The sequence below is a fragment of the Mauremys mutica genome, chromosome 2, assembly GCF_020497125.1.
Source record: "Mauremys mutica isolate MM-2020 ecotype Southern chromosome 2, ASM2049712v1, whole genome shotgun sequence".
Taxonomy (NCBI): domain Eukaryota; kingdom Metazoa; phylum Chordata; order Testudines; family Geoemydidae; genus Mauremys; species Mauremys mutica.
This window is the reverse complement of record NC_059073.1, coordinates 144,051,693-144,072,242: the sequence shown is the minus strand read 5'-3', so window position 1 is coordinate 144,072,242 and position 20,550 is coordinate 144,051,693. Positions and strand designations below refer to the sequence as shown.

Below are 20,550 nucleotides of genomic sequence, written 5' to 3'. Positions count from 1 at the left end.
TAGGGCTTCAATTGAGGAAAATGTCCATATTCAGGAAAGTACTTATGCATGTGATTGACTGTAAGTGCCAGTGTATTCAATAAGACTTAAGCACATGGTTAAGCACAATTTTACATGCTTTCCTGAGAGAGAGCCTAAATGAATTAGAGAGACTGTCCTGATGAGCCTATATCTTCCTCCTGTTCTCCAAATGGTTTCTTTTGAACATACAGCCAATTACTAATATCCTAGCAAGTATGTTACACAGAAAGAGACGCTTAGCATAAAGTAGCCTTGACACTGCTCATGGTCCATGGAACCATTCCCAGAATCCATCTGGATACACCGAGGCATGCATGCATTCATTCTGCTTTCATCATTCCAGCTATTAGAAAAGCATTAGCGCTGCATCAGCTCAGTGAGCAGAAGCAGGGAGCTCGGAGATCATCAAAAGGATTCCGGAGAGTTATTTTTAGTATACACTAATTTTTACATTTGGGGTACTTTGAAAAAAACAACAACCAAGGATACAAATGCCATGACAACGCAATACTGTCTCCTGGGACATGTGCATCATCCATTGTTCATGGGTTTTTCCCCCCATTGGCCTCAGGGATCCAAAGTAGTGTGAAATTTTTTAGTTCCTGGAAGATGGAACTACTATGAGAACATGTATATATATGCCTCATATATGGCTTCCTGATGCAAATAAAATAAAAGGAAGTTCCTCAAGAAACAAATGCAAAGCAGGGACACCTAGCATTTCTCGCAGTTTCTGTGGAACCTGTGTAGTCATCTTTAAGATACTGCTTCATTTGGAAGTTGTGGGTGCTAGCAGATTTCCCTGGTGCAGGTGCTTCTACTAAACAAGAGTAGCCTCTAGAGAAGAGTCTCTCTCTTTACTGAGGGACTCATATGGCTTCCATCACTGCAGACTCCAAGTGCGTCACAAATGAACTCAGTGAGACTACTCATGTGAATAAAATTCTCATGCGTGTAAAATTCTCACGTGCCTAATTGTCTGGAGGCTTGAGGTGTCAATTTGGCTATTCCCATCTCCAGGACACTCTCAGGATTCAGAAGCCACTGATGTCAGGTGCTCGACTTTAGACACCTTGGCCCGGCTATTCATAGGTGCTGAGCACCTACAACTCCAATGGGAATCAACAGCGACTGTAAGAACTAAGAAATCAGGCCCAAGGTATCTCATGTTCAGCACTTAACATCAGTGGCTACTTTTGAAAATGTGGCCCTAAGTTACTTGCCCAAGGTCTGCACCGGAGCCAGGAACTGAACTTACATCTCACAAGTCCAAGTCCAAGTCCAGGCCCTTAACAGCAAGCCCATCCGCCTGGCCCCCAAGACTGATTCTTTGATGTTGCCTCAGTCCTGAGTACTCCTTCCTTTCCAGGACTGGTGCTTTGGGGTGGTTTAGACATTGGTTGTCATTGACTGGGATGTGGGTGTCGTGCCTAGGGGTCAGAGCCGGAGGTCAGGAATCAGAGCTGAGGCCCAGAACTGTTGAGTGAGGAAAGGCAGGGGCAGGGGCGGGAGCTGTCACAGCCATGGGCAAATGCTTTGCATGGCCGCTGAATAGGGTGACCAGTTAGAAAGTGTGAAAAATCGGAACAGAGGTGAGGGGTAACAGGTACCTATATAAGAAAAATTCCCAAATATCGGGACTGTCCCTATAAAATTGGGACATCTGGTTGCCCTACTGCTGAACTATGGCTGCTACTGGGGCTAAGAGCCTGTCATCTACTGACTCTTCCAACCAATGAGGTGGATAGCCAATCAGGCAGTCTGATATAGGCCATCTGCGCTGATTAGAGAGAAGGGCTCTGCTGCAGGTCCTGCTTCCAGACACTGGGGGAATTGGGGAAATTTTGTTATTTAAAAAAAAAAGAAAAAAAGTACAGGGTCCAGTGTTCTCTTCCACTCACATGGATCGAGAGGGACAAAAGCAGGCAGAGATGGGGCAGGCACCACGGAACTGGGTTGGAGCAGTGTCTGGGCAGCATGTTGATATTTTTCGAGGTGGGGGAGGCCTGCAGAAGCCCCTCCAATTGCTCTGCATTGTGGAATTGTAACAGTAATTGCAGGATGGGTTAATTCTGGTTGACAGGAAAAGATAGAGTATTAAACCCCACAGTCTGTGATCATCAGAACGGCCTTGATGAAGGTTAATAATCAGTTTCAAGTATACTTGGCCATTTACATTGCAAATCCTTTTTTACAACTAAGTTATATTTCCCTTTAAAATGTCAATCAAACTTATCTACAAGATATTTTAAGATCAAGCCGGAGGGAATTGGAGTAGAAAACCTGCTGCCAAAAATAGTTGAACTGGTAGCTTCTAGTCCCTTGAATAATCAAAACATCTAATGTTGCTGGTCCTTTTAGAGCCACGGTAATATAAATACCCTGCAGCACAAAATGAGAGAAAAGATGGCTCCACAGTTAAGGATCTTGGAAAGGACAAGCTGACCTCTAGCAAATTGCACCAAGTTCCTATTCTGAAGTCTCTTTGTCCGCAAATGTAACTCAGCTTCCTGTTAACAGCTGATCTCCAACGGGCATATTGCCTTCTCCAGAATGAAGTCAGAGCTAATAGAAAAGAACTCCATCTCTGGCCCCATTCAATAGAGATATTTAAATGAAGCGTTTTTGGATGGATTAGTGCAGGGTATGAAGTGTTAATGCTGGAGGGTAAAGAACGAAGAAAATGCTCAGGAGAAAAGACCTGGCACATTTTCTTACCACTGTATTTTGTGGCATAATGGAACAATGATCATCTGATGCGGCTGAGCTACTGAATATCCAGAACTCAGTTCAACCAACTGAACTAATACACTTTCCACACCAATAGAATGTTCCTTTTCCACCAGCCATGTCTCCTCAAGAAAAATTACAAAACATCTCAACAACCTAAGGTCCATAACCACCATATGTCACCAGAGAGTTCTTCCTATCCTAACTAAAAAACATTTCTGAAGCATTTTCTGGGTCATTACAAAAGGGGGGTTATAAAACTGTTTACATTTCTAAGCCCAAGACAATGTTTTGAGAAGTCTGGACACAACCAAAGTCAAGTCAGGTGGGACAAACAGGGATTTGTGTATATGATTCAGTCAGGTTTAGGTTAGACAATGGGAGTTATTTCCCAGAGTAAAGATTAAGTAATAATTGAAAGAACCTGAGGATTTGGCCCCAAATCAGGATAATTTTGGAGTGGTAATCTCCAATCTTGCAGATTTTTGGTTTGTTTGGAGTCTTTCCTCTAAGGCTTTGCCTATACTACAGGGGAAATTTGATCTAAGCTATGCAATTTGAGTTACATGAATAGGGTAACTCAGGGTACGTCTACACTACGGGATTATTCCGATTTTACATAAACCGGTTTAGCAAAACAGATTGTATAAAATCGAGTGCGCACGGCCAGGGCCGCCCAGAGGATTCCGGGGGCCCGGGGTCTTCGGCAGCGGGGGGCCCTTCCGTTCCGAGACCCGCCGCCGAAGTGCCCCGAAGACCCGCGGCGTGAGCCCCCCGCCGCCGAATTACCACCGAAGCGGGACCCGCCGCCAAAGTGCAGCCCAGTCTTCGGTGATAATTCGGCAGCGGGGGGGGTCCCCGCCGCGGGTCTTTGGGGCACTTCGGCGGCGGGTCCCGGAACGGAAGGGCCCCCCCCGCCGCCGAATTACCGCCGAAGACTGGGCTGCACGTCTGCGCGGCTCCCGCTTTGGCGGTAATTCGTCACTGGGGGGTCCTTCCGCTCTGGGGCGGAAGGACCCCCCGCCGGCGAAGACCGGGAGCGAAGAAGCTCCTGCGCCCTCTTGCCCCACCCCCTCTGGGCGGCCCTGACCCTATCCACCCCCCCCAGAACACCCTCAATCCACCCCCCCATTCCCTGCCCCCTGACCGCTTCCCCAACCTCTGCCCCCTCCCTGTCCCCTGACTGTCCCCAGGACTCCCTGCCCCTTAGCCAACCCCCCTGGCCCCAGCCTCTTACCCCCGGCTCCCTCCTCACCCAGAGCCTCAGCGCCTCGCCTGACAGCCGCAGTGTGTCTCCGGCGGGACCTGAGCTCCGTCCCTCTCAGAGCCGCGTGGGGAGGGGGCGGGGCTGCGAGCTCCACGCCGAGCGGAGGCAGCTGAGCTCAGCCCGGAGCTCGCAGCCCCGCCCCCTCACCACGCGGTTCTGAGCGGGGCGGGGCTCAGGGGCCCTGGCAGAGAGACACTGCGGCGCTGTCTGAGGACAGCGCTTGATGTGCTAGGGCTCCAGGAGAGGGGCGGAGGCGGGAGCCTCAGCTGCTCTCTTGGGGGCCCCTGTGGAGCCCGGGGTCCGGGGCAAATTGCCTCCTTTACCCCCCCCTCTGGGCGGCCCTGCGCGCGGCCACACTAAACACAATAAATCAGTGGTGTGCGTCCACGGTCCGAGGCTAGCGTCGACTTCTGGAGTGTTGCACTGTGGGTAGCTATTCCGTAGCTATCCCATAGTTCCTGCAGCCTCCCCCGCCCCTTGGAATTTCCGGGTTGAGATCCCAGTGCCTGATGGGGCAAAAATCATTGTCGCGGGTGGTTCTGGGTAAATGTCGTCAGTCACTCCTTCCTCTGGGAAAGCAACGGCAGACAAGCATTTCGCGCCTTTTTTCCCTGGATTGCCCTGGCAGATGCCATAGCATGGCAATCATGGAGCCTGTTTTGCCTTTTGTGACTGTCACCGTATGTGTACTAGATGCCACTGACAGAGGCGATTCAGCAGCGCTACACAGCAGCATGCTTTTGCATGACAGCAGAGATGGTTACCAGCCATACTGTACCATCTACCATACCATAACTTGGTAATAAGATGATCATGGTTACAAGCCCTTTTGCACTGCACCATTTGCTGCTGTCATAAGTGCCCCTGGCTGAGATCAGCCAGGGGCGCAAAAGCCAAAATTGGGAATGACTCCCTGAGTCAATCCCTCCTTTTTGGTATCTAAAAATAGAATCAGTCCTGCCTAGAATATGGGCAAGTGTACTAGAGAACCACTGTATCATAGAACCAGAGAGCACAGCTGCTCTGTGTCAGATCCAGCAGAAATTATGAGCTGTATGCTATTCACAGGGGGTTGCTCCTGCAACAACCCCACCTGTTGATTCCGTTCTTCCCCCAGCCTTCCTGGGCTACCGTAGCAGTGTCCCCCCACTTGTGTGATGAAGTAATAAAGAATGCAGGAATAAGACACAGTGACTTGTTAGTGAGAAATGAGTGGAAGGCAGCCTCCAGCTGCTATGATAGTCCAGACAGGACATTAAGCACTGTGGAGGAGAGGAGCCCAGCATCCCGCTGCTAGTCCAGGGACAATTGAATCTTTTCTTTACACATGAAGGGCGGGGGCTGATGGAGCTCAGCCCCCTGTTGCTATGATGAAGACGGTTACCAGCCATACTGCACCATCTACCAGGAAAAATCAGGAGCTTTTTATACAGGCGCCCATGCTGGACCTCACTGAATGCTAGTCGGCATGGTTACCAGTCCTTTTGCACTGCCCCATGTGCCAATAGGCTGATGATGACGATGGATATCAGCCATATTGTACCATCAGCCACCCATGGCGGGAGGGGGTTGAGGGAGTGAGGATGTTGGTGTTGACTGCTGCAGCATCGCGTCTATCTGCAGCATTCAGTAAAGATAGGGTGACATGTAAAAGAGTCGAGAGGATTGTTTTCCCTTTCACTTCTGGGGGTGGGCGGGGGGGTGCGTAAATTGCCGAGCTATGCCCTGAACCACCGCGGACACTGTGTTTGACCCTAGAAGCATTTGGAGCTCAGCCAAGAATGCAAATGCTTTTCGGAGACTGCAGGCACTGTGGGATTGCTTGAGTCCTCCAGTCCCCGCTCCAGTCCCCCCTCCATGAGCGTCCATTTGATTCTTTGGCTTTCCGTTACGCTTGTCACGCAGCAGTGCGCTGAGTCCCTGCTATGGTGTCTGTGTGGAGATTTTTTAAAAATGATTTTGAATTTCGTCTTCTGTAACGGAGCGCTGATAGAACAGATTTGCCTGCCCTTACTGCGATCACATCCGCATGGTCCATGCTGGAGGTCTTTTTTTATTTTGATTTCGGACTGCATCGCCACCCGTGCTGATCGGAGCTCCACGCTGGGCAAACAGGAAATATTCAAAAGTTCGCGGGGCTTTTCCTGTCTACCTGGCCACTGCATCTGAGTTCAGACTGCTGTCCAGAGTGGTCAGTGGTGCACTGTGGGATACCGCCCGGAGGCCAATACCGTTGATCTGCGGCCACACTAACCCTAATCCGATATGGTAATTCCGATACTAGCGCTACTCCTCTCGTTAGGGAAGAGTTCAGAAACCGGTTTAAAGAGCCCTTTATATCGATATAAAGGGCCTCTTAGTGTGGACGGGTGTGGCGTTAAATCGGTTTTACGCTCCTTAAATCGGTTTAAACGCATAGTGTAGACCAGGCCTCAAATAGACGTTGCTTAGATCTATTTACCATGGGGTCCACACTATGTGATGTCAATGGGAGACGCTCTCACGTCGACTCCCCCAACTCTTCTCAATCCGGAGGAGTATAGGAGTTGATGGGAGAGCGATCGGCAGTTGATTTAGCAGGGCTTCACTAGACCTGCTAAATCAACCGCTGATGCATCGATCACCACTTGTGGATCCCCCAGTAAGTGTAGACAAGTCCCAAGTAAAGTCAGGCCATTTTCACAAACTTCAAACAAAATAGAAAACACCAAGTGGGAAGAGATGGAGCAAGGGGAAGGAAAGGAAGAACCAAAACACAGTGTGTGTGTGTGTCTCAATTCATACCAGCCTAGATTTTAGGTGCTCATCTATCCCTAATATATAATACACACTCCCCTTTAAGTAGGGAAGGCATAGTATAATTGTCTTATCCTTTAGGAGCAGTCCCTGCTGTAGGCTTCAGTTACAGGAAAAGAAAGTTTATGAACCACAAAAATACATGTTGGCAAATCATTGGGTTTTATGTGTTCCTACCAGCCTTACCTGCACAGATTCAAAAAGAGTAAATGAAATGTAAAAATATGACAAGTGCTGCAGGAAAACAGGAAGCCAGACGAGACAAACAGCATGTGCAGTCTCTGAGGGGAAAGGGGTTGGGAAACCCATCAGACATAGAGATGAAAGCAAATATATTATCCAAGTGTCAAGGGAAATTATCTCAGCACCTTAAACTGCAGGATAATTTCAAATGTGTGTTCTGAGCCAAAATTAGAACAGTGTTTAATATACTGAAGGGAAGCAATTGAGGTATAAAAATTATATAGTAGTTAAGGAAGATGAGGGACTTTCGGACAGATTATTATAGTTACAATGACGTCTTTCAGATTAGGAATGGGTGAACCAGTGAGGATGAAGAACTGCCCTGAACTTTTGCCCCAAACTCATAGGGGATCTTTGGTAGAACTGGGATCTGCTAATAGATAGTAAGAAATAATAGTGCTTTGCAATCTGCTGAGATGACTCAGCAGCAGCAATCTCTTATCAACATAAATCCAGCGGAAGTTACCATATGCAAAACCAGATCTAACACAATGATCCTTCACTTTGGGATTCAGCAGTTGGATATTCAGTCCTTTCTGCTCCATGGACATTCTCTCTCTCTCTCTCTCTCTCTCCAGCAGCCCTTTCCCGGAGACAAACACCCATGCAAAGGAACGGGCTCACGAGGCTGGACTTAACCCCTTGTGTACTGAGGATCAGGTAATGCTCCCATAGCCTGTCACAGCATGTTTCTCCTTTAAAGTGCTTTATGAACATTAAGTCACAACACTCTTGTAGTTACATGTAATAATGCATTCTCTCTCTCTCTCTTTTTTTTATAGACAGGGAAACTAAAACAGATGAAGTGATTTACCGAAGTCACAGAGCAAATTGCAGTTGGGATTAGAACATGAGGATTGTAGTAACATTGTAGCCATTATTGTTATTTACACATTTCTCTGCTTCATTGAGTCCTGCTTTTGACAAAATGGATGTCTTAATCTGTGTTAGAATTAGCCATGGTTTCATGTGGTTTATAGACCTTTAATTAAGCTTCATTTTGGTGCAATTATCTAAGGAAGGACTTTCTAGCTCCACAAACAGAAAAAAAGACTTTTTTTCTTGCTAATGACTCTCTGTTGTCATTACACCCAACAACCTAATGTCTTTCTAGTGGCTAATTTAGCCCATGAAAATTATTGCACTAATTGTTCTTTTACTAAAGAACTTTTAGTTCTTTTACTAAAAGAACAATTGTACAGTCTGGTAGGTAAAACAGAACAGTTATTCTGTGCACCACCCATGGAGCTCTTTCTGGTGGTATACAGATTAAGTCCCTGATCCTGGGATGAGCTCCACATGAGCAGACTCCTGTACCAACACAGAGCTCATTGTAGGATTGGTGTCTTAAACATTTTGAAAACTGAGCTATGGGGAAATTGAGGTATGAGAAGAGAAGGTAGCCTAGTGAAAGCGTCTCTTTAAGTCATAAGAGATACACTATGGTTTAATTAATTGGTTCAGGTAAGTAGGACTTGATCCTAACCCATCACACAAGCTAATTTTGACTCTAATGAAAACACAGATCCATATGCTGACATGAATTGATGCTGCAAGCACAGTCATTTCCACCAAAATTTCCACCCCACTAGCCTGAAGATATCACATTCCAGTTCAGTACTCTTGAGGCTTGTCTTGCACTTAGATACCATTGTGCTAGTCACCTTAGATATAGCTTCCAGGGGTGGGCAAACTTTTTGGCCCAAGGGCCACATTGGGGTTGCAAAACAGTATGGAGGGCCAGGTAGGGAAGACTGTGCCCCCTCCCAAACAGCCTGCCCCCCACCCCTTATCCACCCCCTCCCACTTCCTGCCCCCTGACTGCCCCCCTAAGAACCTCCAAACCCATCCAACCCCTCTGCTCCTTGTCCCCAACCGACCCCCCTCCATCCACCCCCCCACCCCCTGACCACTCCCTTCCAGGACCCCCTGCCCCTGACCGCCCCCTTCCAGGACCCTACCCCTTATCCATCTTCCCCCAGCCCCTTTCGGAATGTGGCCCCGCAAACATGGGCGGAGGACTCAACAGGAGCAGGGGCAGCCGCACAGCCAGAGAGAAGCGGCGGTTTCCCCTTCAAAGGGCCGCTTCTCTCTGGCCGGCTGCGTGGCCTCCCAGTGCTCCCCCTGAGTCCTCCGCCTGCATTCCCTGTGCTCCCGCCATCTGCACCGCCCGCCTGCATATGATTTCAGTGCCGCCAGTGTTGAGTTGCCTGAGTGCCCGGCCCTGGGTCCCCCTGTTGTTGGGGGGCCTTTGCCAGGGCACCCTGTGTTCACTTGTAAATCTGCCCCTACACCGCGCCGCCCAGCCCCGGAGCCAGCCAGGATGCCGCGCTGCCAGCACAGCAAGCTGAGGCTGCGGGGGAGGAAGGACAGCCGGGGAGGGGAGGGGCCGGGGCCAGCTGGGAGCTCAGGGACTGGGCAGGATGGCCCCGCAGGCCAGATGTGGCTCGCGGTCCGTAATTTGCCCACCTCTGCCCTATCCACACCCCCACCCTCTGACCACCACCCCAAACTCCTCTGCCCTCTATCCAACCCCCCCTGTCCTCTGCCCCCTTACCACACTGCCTGGAGCACCGCTGGCTGGCGGCACTACAGCCACGCAGCCGCCGCCACCGTGCAGCACAGAGACTGGGTCAGGCCGGGCTCCGCAGCTCGCTGCCCCAGGAGCTCGCAGCCCCGCCGCCCAGAGCATTGCGCCAGCGGCGGAGCAAGCGAGCTGAGGCTGTGGGGGATGGGGGATAGCAAGGGAGGGGCCAAGGGTGAGCCTCCTGGGTCAGGAGCTCGGGGGCCGGGCAGGACAGTCCCGCGGGCCGTAGTTTGCCCACCCCTGGCTTAGACAGACACAATGCATTCAGTAATAAGCATTGTTAGTAAGAAAGATGTGTGCGCAAACCTTGTGATACTGAGCTCAAAATAGCTAGAAAGCTACTAACTAAATAATTGGTAGTTAAAGCTTCAACTACATTTACAAGCTTACTGAGGCAGGATTTGCAGCATTATGGTATAGGAACAGGGACAGCAAATTGCAAAAGAAGAGGCCCTCATGCCAACATTCTGAAGTACAAGCTGTTCAAAATCAGTATTGCTGTGCTAAGAGCTTTCTCCCACTTTTGCTTTTTAATATTAAAAGCATTCACAGCTTTAGAATCTATATTTTTATAAACAAAGTGGACATCGGAAGCAGATAAAGCACTGGACAAACAAACTGAACGTGTATGTTTATCTATCACTAGAGATTAAATCTCAGTAAGAAAAATTTGACATAGATGGATCTGAAAAAGAAAGAATTGTTGTTCGACTGAGGCATACTCATTCCTGTTATTCATCTCCATGCGAAGCCTTTGGCTGTCCTTAAACAACCATGCTCAACATTAAATCTGGAGGTGACACATATAACGTAAGAGAAGTGTGTATCTCACAGGTACATTCAGTGCATGGTCCAACTTCTGAAGCCGATAATGGGGGACCAGCTAGTACCAGTTGTATTTACGTGAATTATATTTGTACTGTCCACTCCTCCATGTTGCATCTAAAGTTCCTTTTATTACAAGCACCAAGGTATCTGGGATACTTTCTGGCTTACACTGACGCACTCAAAATCTCAGTCAGAGCAACCATATGTCACATGCTCCTGCTCTCTTCAGTGTTATCCATCAGCCAGGAAACCAAGATTTATTTAGTTGGAAAACTCTTCCTAAAAGTCACCAGGTTCATGTTTAATTGCATTTCCACTGGGAGCAACTTTCAACCTACTATGTGTAAAATACAATTTAACTTTCCATTTTGACTTTGGAAGCCAACCTATGGCCTGAACATGCCACGGATGCCTCAGGGTGATCAGGGAATTTAATGACTACCTGGATGAAAACTCTGGTGACTTGTTATTCTAATGTATGTCACTGCTGAAAGCACTCTGTGACAGATATAGCAAAGCTGCAAAGCCCAGCATTGCTGAGTTGCTACATAATCTCTCCATTGGGAACACCCAAGTATGGTGCCAAGCAACACTTAATTCATCCATTAAGGTACATTTATGAGCCCTCACTGTCATTGTATTGTGGTGATGAGCACGGTATATAAACCTATACAGACTAAAGTAACAGAATCTGTGTACCTCGTTATTTATTCATAAGTAATGAATTTATCCTCATAACACTCCTAGGAGCTAGGAAGATATTACTGTCCCCATTTTTCAGGTGGGAAACTGAGGCACAGAGCTATTAAAGGCCAAATTTTCAAACGTGCTCACCACCAAAACTGGGGCAAGATTTTCAAAAGAAATTAAGGGGCCAGGTTGTCAGGTCTTAGCACCCCACAGCTGCCATTGAAACTTCTTTTGGTGCCTAAAACTTGATTTGGATGCTGAGCAGTTTGGAAAATCTGTCTGTATATGACTTGTCCAAGATTACACGGGGGGCCTATGGCAGAGAAAGGAATTAAACCCAGCTCTCCTGAATTCTAGCCTAAAGCCTTAGCCATGACACCATGATTTTAAATCCATGGCATTTAAGAGTGTTATGTCTTATGACAAAAACAGTGACTGATCACAATAAGTCCATCTTCTTTTACTCATACACAGATATTGTAGGTGACTGTAAATGTTTATGACAATTAAGTTACATTGCATTCCACTGTATAACTTGACTGAGTGAATGTGTACAGAATAGTAATCCTTTGCTATACAAAGTGAAAGGCCACAGTGGCATTTGGAATAGGAGATGAGTGAAATGCACACTTCTATGAAAGTAAAAATTTCTGCTCACAAAACATGCAATCAAACTTTTGAAGGTTGGGAACAGTTCAGTTGTGCTAGAACTCATGAGTCATTCACACATCTTACAGCACAGGGGGAGTTTTCCTTCCTTCCTTCCCTTCCATTATTCCCCCTCCAAACTAGGGGCTGACTCCTGATCCAGCTGAAGCCAGCTAGAGTTCTGACACCGATTTAGGGCTTGATCCAAAGCCCACTGAAGTCAAGAGTGAGTGAGTGTGTGGGGTGTATCTTTCTACCGGCTTCACTAGGCTCTGAATCAGGCCTCTAGGGGAAGCAATTTTTCACTCTAGATATGTTACTAGGTACATATAATGCTTCAGCCCTGCTTGGAGTCCACCCTTGGACTCCATTTTTTACAACTAGTGAATGGACGCAGTACTCTCACCACTGAATGCCTGAATCCCTCTTCATTTATCATCTCTCTTTAACCTGGTACAGAAATAGAAAGTGGCTATTATAAGATCTTTGTTTCTGTCAGCCATTCTATAGGACAAATTATATTCCACATGGGTCTCTGTGAATTTACTGGGTGGCTTAAAGACAATGAGTGTCTAGTTGATTAAGCCCAGGACCTAAGACTTGGGAGTCTTCTATTCCTTGCTGTGCCACTAACTTGTGTTACCTCAGGCAAGTGGACAACTTGTCTTTTTCCTTCTCTTAACATGACGATACTACTTAGCTCCCAGTTGGAATAGTCCTTACTTTGTCCTGTAAAATCCTTTCAACATGTAAAAGATCTACAGACCTAAGTGTTTTTATTAAAGTTGTGGGAGTTAATGTTTTATTAAAGGGGGCATGAGGGCGAGACTGTCGTTCCTGTTATTCTTCTACACCGATATCTATATCTTCCCCACAAGTCATCTGAAGCATTACAGATGTCACTGAGACTGATGTAGATGCTCAGGCTGCATGGCATGTGATTGTGTTTTCTTTGTACCATCACTGCGAGCCTTGAAAGCTTTCCATTTTCCAAAGCAGGATGACTCTTGCCTACATATGGCCTTATTTCAGTTTCTCATCCTGTTCCCTGGAGGCTCCAGTGATTTTGAATGCTGTCTTCTTGATAGAAAAACAATGAGCACCAATTTCATTATTACAACTAACTTCACAAGAAATCTGTTAAAGGAGAGAATCAGCTAGGCTAACAAAGGAGGAAAATGAAAAGCAAGAACATTTGTAAAAGGGTCAGATTATCATTTGTCAAATGCCAGTATGGAGAAAAAAAAACCTTGTGTCTACAACGAGCCTGCAATGAATAGCAGGCACAATATGGGTTCTCTGTATGGAATGTATTCAAAAGATTGATATTACTAATTAATGTTAGTATTTGAAAAATCTACAGAGGGCTATCACATGTGCAAATTGAGAACAGTCTATCCATTCAGTCAAATCTGAATAGACCCCATGGACTGCTAGCATAGAAAGCTCCAAATTTGTGCTGATACAGTAGCACTCCTTACTACAATGAAGTACTTCTAGCTGTAAACAAGTTTAATTTAAAAAATCATGTGACAGGACTACAAGAATAAACTGTGCTGTTATAGGTATCCATCAGTTCTCTTTCCATTCTCTGCCAGGTGAGTCAATAGCAGCAAAAGTTCATTTCCCAAACAATCATCAGCAAAGAACTTTTTGACAGGAACCACATTCTGCTTATGCAGAAAAGCATGACATGTTCTTTGGGTTTAATAATCATTGGGCTTCAAACAGCATTTCTCATGTACAAAATAGTTTACAGGCATTAACCATTTATTCCTCACAACTCCCTTGTGAAGGTAGGTGGGTAAATATTATTACACCCATTTTACAGTTTGGGAAGCTGAGGTAGAAAAAGGGGAAGTGACTTGCTCAGGGCCACAAAGTAAGTCAATGGCAGAGCCAGAATCAGGGCTGGCTCCAGGCATCAGCGAAGGAAGCAGGTGCCTGGGGCGGCAAGTCGGGGCGGCACGTCCAGGTCTTCGGTGGCACTTCAGCAGCAGCTCAATCATTTTTTTTTCTTTCGCCGCTTAGGGTGGCAAAAAAGCTGGAGCTGGCCCTGGCCAGAATCAGAACAAAGGATCTCCTAACTCTTAAATCTGTGCTCATTCCATCAGTCCACATTACCTTCCAAGAGGAAATGCCCACTATAATTCTAAAGCAAAAGTTTTACCCTAGGTTTTTTGCCCTTGTTTTGTGTTTTCCTCTTTTCTCTGGCACCTCCCTAATAAATAATAATTTGCCATAAGAAAGTATTATAAGGAAAGAACAGACTCAACCATTCTTCCACCATTGAGAGCGCGCACACACACAGCTCCAGGATGCAAACATGTGACTGCAGTTCAACCCACAGAGAACTCAAGGAGTCCTAGGGCTTGGAAACCTGGCTTTGTAACTGTTATGGCTCTGACAATTCCAGTATACATTTGTATTTGTGGACAGCTGTATCAGATCACTCGTCTTTCCTGGATGCCCTCTTACATGTGCTTCTGGATCAAATGCCCTTTGAAGATTCTATTCTAACACATGCAAGAATGTGCCTCTAGTGACATAACAAAGGCATATGCCTGTTGGACAGAAGTGTGACGTGCTGGAGCAGAGAACATTAATAATAAATCAATAAGCAAATGCCTCAGGTTCTCTTTTCCCCATGTGCAAATATATCACATCCATTATGCAGTATGGGCAGCTGAAAAGCTAAGCACTGGCAGGTTTCCCTACAGCATGCAGAAAGAGAAGATTGGAGTATGAGATCTCTGCACTGTTCTGTCTGGGAGAGGCTCCTAGTGCTATTATTACTACCTTACTAATTAAAGGGCTTGGATGAAATACAAAGGAATTGCATTGAGCTATATTGAAGTTAGTTTTTCTCCCCCACGTCAAATACACCAAATGGCCCAATGTATCAGCACTGGCCAGTGGCCAGGAGTTGCTGTTATTTAAAGCAAATTTCAGTTGTGAGAAATTCCATCACCTTTTCCTTTCCTTCTAAATTAAATGCTTCAGCTATAAACTACCCTGTTGTCTCCTGGGTACCTCTGGCTGTAGGAAATGCTTTGTCTACACAAAGAACTCAACCAGCATATCTGTAGTGGAATAACTATTCTGCTATAGCTTTTCTGGAATACCTCCCTGTACAGACACTATTCCAAAATAAAAGTGACTTTATTCTGCTTTGGAAGTGAAGTAAATATCCTGGAATAAAAGTGATTTTATTCCAGAATGTGTCCACACAGGGGAGTTATACCCAAATAACTAATTTATATTGGAATGGCTATAGAAGGTAGTTATTCTGCTACAGCTATGGCAGGAAATGACGCTTCAACCAGCAATAAGACAGAGCACAACTGCCCTGAAATCCTGCTTAGATTATACAATACATGAAACCAACTCCAAAAATTCAAATAGGTGGTTGACAAAAGGCCTTGTCTACACTACAGAGTTCAGTTGACGCCAGCCAGATTACACTGACCTAACTCTGTAAGTGTCTATGCTAAAATGTCATAGATTATTAGGGTTGGAAGAGACCTCAAGAGATCTAGTCCAACCCCCTGCTCAAATCAGGACCAATCCCCAAATGGCCCCCTCAAGGACTGAACTCACAACCCTGGGTTTAGCAGACCAGTGCTCAAACCATGTCACTCCTATCAATGTAACTTGCCCACTACCCCAACTTAACTCTGCCTTTGTGAGACGCAGAGCGCTTAGGTTGACACAACATCAGTGTAGACATTGACTGTTGCTGCCTTTCAGAAGCCGTTCCACAATGCCCCACACTGACAGTTAAATCGGGTGCAAGTGCTCCTAGTGAGGACGTGCATCACTGACACAAGGAGCGTAGTGTGGACATGCAAAAGTGATTTAATTACTGCAGTGACTGTATGTTGACATAACTGATGTTTGTAGTGTAGATTTGCCCTTAGAAGATAAATGTTTAATAGGAAGAAAAAGTGTGAAAAAGTCCTTGATTAAAACAATAGTAACACTTCACGGGCTGTTAATAGCTTCAGTGCAGTGTAAAGGGCTTTGAGATCACTGCATGGAATGGAGACTACAGAAGTTTATTAGAACCAAAGGATAATATCATGATTCCTCCCACACAGTGCCCATTCAACAAAAATACTGAAGCCTGGAAAAAATCTGTGCCTCATTCAACATTTGGCACATACCTTATTCAAAATGATGAATCACCATGCTAGAAATAAATTTAAATCTCCACTTTCTACATTCTCCCAAAGCTAAGAACATATTAATATACTTCGGCCCCATTCTAAAACTAACCCTGGAAATGTGGTTGGAAAAAAAAAATCAAACACAGACCAGGTAAGTCACTGCCACAACTTTATTTTGTAGTTGCAGACATGTTGGTCCCAGGATAGTAGATTCACAAGATGTGTGAGGTGATAAGCTGATCCAATAAAGGATATCACCTCACCCCGTTGTCATAACATTATTTTGACATAACTGGTACATCTAAAAGGCACCTATATCATGTAGTGATAAAAATTAGCATGATTAAGGAAGCAGCAGGATCCAGTAGACTGGGAACTGGATTGGGAGTCAGGACACCTAGGACCTATTCCTGACCTGCCATGTGAACTTATACAAGTCACTTCACCTCTTTTTGCCTCTATTTCCCCTGCTGTCCTTTGTCTTTTATTGAGATTGTAAGCTCTTCAGGGCATGGACTGTTCTTACCATGTTTGTACAGTGTCTACCACAATGTGTGGGGGGGGGGCACTCATCTGGGGCCACAGGTGCTACCATAACACAACTAATAATGAAGGGGAGAGTCAGAGGTATGAACTGTGGGATCCACCAGAGACTGGGGAAGGTGAAATGTCTCTGGGATCCCAAATTCACTGTTGCTTTGGGGACACATTACTCAGTCTCTCTTCTCCGTTCAACCACACATTAAAGAGACTCCTCGTGGGGTTGTTTGATCCATCCAGGTGTGCACTGAGCAGCTAACTAGGGGGCCCCTGCAAACAGGGCAGTCAGGTGGGCTGGAAGTGAGTCTAGGGTTGGAAGGGACCTCAGGAGGTCATCTAGTCCAACCCCCTGATCAAAGCAGGACCAATCCCCAACTAAATCATCCCAGCCAGGGCTTTGTCAAGCTGGGCCTTAAAAACCTCTAAGGCAAGAGATTCCACCACCTCCCTAGGTAACCCATTCCAGTGTTTCACCACTCTCCTAGTAAAAAAGATTTTCCTAATATCCAACTTAAACCTCCCCACACTGCAACTTGAAACCATTACTCCTTGTTTTGTCATTTGCCACCATTGAGAACAGTCTAGATCCATCCTCTTTGGAACCCCCTTTCAGGTAGTTGAAAGCAGCTATCAAATCCCCTCTGCAGAAAAGAATGAGACTAAATAATCCCAGTTCCCTCCGCCTCTCCTCATAAGTCATGTTCTCCAGCCCCCTAATCATATTTGTTGCCCTCCACTGGACTCTTTCCAATTTTCCCACATCCTTCTTGTAGTGTGGGGCCCAAAACTGGACAGTACTCCAGATGAGGCCTCACCAATGCCGAATAGAGGGGAATGATCACGTCCCTCAATCTGCTGGCAATGCTCCTACTTATATAGCCCAAAATGCCATTAGCCTTTTTGGCAACAAGGGCACACTGTTGACTCATATCCATCTTCTTGTTCGCTGTAACCCCTAGGTCCTTTTCTGCAGAACTGCTGCCTAGCCACTCGGCCCCTAGTCTGTAGCAGTGCATGGGATTCTTCTGTTCTAAGTGCAGGACTCTGCACTTGTCGTTGTTGAACCTCAGATTTCTTTTGGCCCAATCCTCTAATTTGTCTAGGTCCCTCTGTAACCTCTCTCTGCATTCCAGCATATGTACCACTCCTCCCAGTTCAGTGTCATCTGCAAACTTGATGAGGGTGAAATCCACGCCATCCTCCAGATCATTAATGAAGATATTGAACAAAACCGGCCCCAGGACTGACCCTTGGGGCACTCCGCTTGAAACCGGCTGCCAACTAGACATGGAGCCATTGATCACTACCCGTTGAGCCCGACGATCTAGCCAGCTTTCTATCCACCTTATAGTCCATTCATCCAGCCCATACTTCTTTAACTTGCTGACAAGAATACCGTGGGACACCGTATCAAAAGCTTTGTTAAAGTCAAGGAATAACACGTCCACTGCTTTCTCCTCATCCACAGAGCCAGTTCTCATCATAGAAGGCAATTAGGTTAGTCAGGCATGACTTGCCCTTGGTGAATCCATGCTGACTGTTCCTGATCTCTTTCTTCTCCTCAAAGTGCTTCAAAATTGATTCCTTGAGGACCTGCTCCATGATTTTTCCAGAGACAGAGGTGAGGCTGACTGGCTTGTAGTTCCCTGGATCCTCCTTCCCCTTTTTAAAGATGGGCACTACAGTAGCATTTTTCCAGTCATCTGGGACCTCCCCCAATCACCATGAGTTTTCAAAGATAATGACCAATGGCTCTGCAATCACATCCAACTCCTTTAGCACCCTCGGATGCATTAGATCCAGCCCCATGGACTTGTGCTCGTCCAGCTTTTCTAAATAGTCATGAACCACTTCTTTCTCCACAGAGGGCTGGTCACCTCCTCCCACTACTGTGCTGCCCAGTGCAGTAGTCTGGGAGCTGACCTTGTTCATGAAGACAGAGGCAAAAAACCCTGAGTACATTAGCTTTTTCCACATCCTCTGTCACTAGGTTGCCTCTCCCAGTCAGTAAGGGGCCCACACTTTTCTTGACCTCCTTGTTGCTAACATACCTGTAGAAACCCTTCTTGTTACTCTTAACATCCCTTACTAGCTGCAACTCCAAGTGTTATTTGGCCTTCCTGATTTCACTCCTGCATGCCTGAGCAATATTTTATTACTCCTCCATTTGTCCAATCTTCCACTTCTTGTAAGCTTTTTTTGTGTTTAAGATTGCAGTCCTTGAATAGGTTTGAAGGTTGGAAGTGGCGAGGGTTTCTAGCCTCAGGAGGAAGCCAGTACCTTCTTAAAAGCTCACTTCTGGCCCAGTCTTGTCCCAACAAAGGTGGTACAGGTGACATTTTTGCTTGATTCTTCTCCTCATGGGCCAGAGATTACATGTGATGGACTAACAGACAACATTCACATTGAGCCATATTCCCTACAGGTGCAAATTGTTCTGCAGCTCCATTGACTTCAAATGAGCTGTACCAATTTACTTAGCACAGGCAGCGAATTCTGCTATTCATCCCCTTGTTGGCCTTCCTGTTGTATGGTACAACCCTTATCCACTTAGCAGGGGCACTGTGAGGTTTAATCCATTCAGGTTTGCAAACTGAATGGTGTTGGGGTTTTAGATGCAGCTGGAACCTCTTGCAATGTCAGAGACCTCTACATTCTGAGAGTCAGGACCTCATCTTTGATCGTGGAGACCCTGCTGCCCCAGAACATTCCCAAAAAGCAGGTTACACAATTTCTCTGTCCAAATTCCATGGCTTAAGCCACCCTCAGTCTAAAAGGGATCTTTTGTTTTAAGTGACTGTTCATCTAAGTGCTTCATTCCTGCCCTGGAGGAATTCCCTGGAGCCACTGGCTGAAAGGAACCCTTGTGCAGTTGAGCTTCTGTGTCTCAACTTCCCATGGTTTCTGGCGGAGGGGAGAATCACTGCAGGGACCAGCTGCCCCATGTCTCAGCTTCCAGAGCCAATGGCTAGGGGCAGAGACACCATCAGGTCAAAAACAACAAGGAGTCTGGTGGCACCATAAAGGCTAAGAGATTTATTTGGGCATAAGCTTTTATCACGAAAGCTTATGCCCAAATACATCCGTTAGTCTTTAAGGTGCCACCGGACTCCTTGTGGTTTTTGTGGATACAGACTAACACGGCTACCCCCTGATACTTGACACCATCGGGTCAAGCTGCCCTGTATTTCAAAAGCCAGTCAATACAAATCAAGTTATCTTCTTGTATTTCTCCAGGTCTGAACCAGTGGTCTGGCCATACCGCCAGGTCTGAAGAAATCTACTTATTTTCTAAGTACAGTGGAGACCATGGAACTTCTCTTAGCCCCCAGCCAAGGGGAAAGATGTCCAGGGCATGCACTGCCCTTTATTGCAGAATAAACCCCTCCTCATTTTGTTGTTTCTCTGGGTCTAAACAAGCACTTTTCCCCCAGAAAGCATCTGGTGGAGGAGGAAAAATAGACACTCATCCTAGCCTGACCCTCCCCATCCAGCCATGTTCTTGGGCACTTTTCCTACTAGCTACCCTTCCACTTCCACACTGTTCCTGTGGCTACATCCCCATCATATAACATCTGTACAATCTTTGCAAAATCGGTCTCAGCTAGAGCGGGAACATGGACCATCAAAGTGGGGCTTAAGTTAAAATTTTCCTCCTGCTCCTCTTCAAAAGTGGGTATATTATAGACTTCAATAGAACATTCAGGACCTGATCCTCCACTGTAGTTAACCTTGTGGGTCATTTTATCTGTGCAAAAGGAGTATAAAATGCTGCCAGAGCAGAATGGCCTTTTTACACCCCATTATATGGGTGTTGTTGACCTGTAATGTGGAAAGTCACATCCTTAATGTTTTCCTTTTGTTAGCATTATCATCCCCAGTACATTTAGCATTTTGCTTTTCACATGTTAACTCTGTACCCTGATAACCTTGTGAATTTAAAATTTTTGCTAATGCAATAGGCAGAGAATGCAGTAGGGATTGCTCAGATAAAATAGGATATGTTTGTCTTCCATTCACTAATACAGAGT

At 46.2% G+C, this 20,550-nt stretch overlaps 1 protein-coding gene and 1 long non-coding RNA gene across 3 annotated transcripts in view; one reads left to right on the top strand and one right to left on the bottom strand.

Moving 5' to 3' along the window:
* LOC123362907 overlaps positions 1-8,172 on the top strand; it is a 28,049-nt gene extending 19,877 nt beyond the window's left edge. Inside the window, exons 2-3 of the long non-coding RNA XR_006576636.1 lie at positions 7,636-7,717; positions 7,840-8,172. This is a non-coding gene — a long non-coding RNA (uncharacterized LOC123362907). The remainder of the gene's footprint in view (positions 1-7,635; positions 7,718-7,839) is intronic.
* LOC123362904 (tetraspanin-15-like) overlaps positions 1-20,550 on the bottom strand; it is a 321,860-nt gene that overhangs the window by 279,597 nt on the left and 21,713 nt on the right. The gene's annotated exons all lie outside the window — the stretch shown is intronic.